Source organism: Tuber melanosporum (assembly GCF_000151645.1).
Source record: "Tuber melanosporum whole genome shotgun sequence assembly, scaffold_91, strain Mel28".
Classification (NCBI taxonomy): domain Eukaryota; kingdom Fungi; phylum Ascomycota; class Pezizomycetes; order Pezizales; family Tuberaceae; genus Tuber; species Tuber melanosporum.
The window spans coordinates 369,112-369,735 of NW_003299141.1; positions in this window are offsets into that span (position 1 = coordinate 369,112).

Here is a 624-nt window from a genome sequence, read left to right on the forward strand (position 1 = left end):
TCCGCTTCGGAGAGTGCGACTACTGGCCTTCTTGCAAGTTCTCTCATGAGCAGCCGGAAGGGATTTCCACGCCGCCACCACCACTATCTCCAACTCCTGCTAGTGGCTTTATGAGATGGCGTGGAAGTAGGATTTCCCCTAGCTCCACTGAGAAGCTGGACACCCGTAGCATCAAAAAGATATTGACTAGAGAAGACGGTAATGGCGAGATTGCGCTTCCCAGTTCTCCAAACATAGAGCGTCTCACGGTTGGTGGGAGGTTCTCCCTCCTCAATAGAATTTCCAATGGAAATACACTCCAGAAGTCGTTTGGCGGGATAAGTGATTCTGGAGAGAGTGGATTGGCTATTACGGAAGGGCAACTGATTACTCTTGCCGAGTAAACATCGGGATTTTACAAGGATCCTATCATATTCCTGCCCTTTTTTGCTTTTCTTTCTCTCTTTAATAGATATTTTAACGATTGCTCGGCTTGTTCTTAAGGGCATATCACGAATTGAAGGTTTAGGAAAGTTCCTCAAGGATGAGGGGGAGGAATGCTCTCATGTTTCGTGGAGGGCGTTTATTGAATTTCATTTCATTTTCTCAGGACGCATTGACATTGGATGACTTGTCTTTAAATTT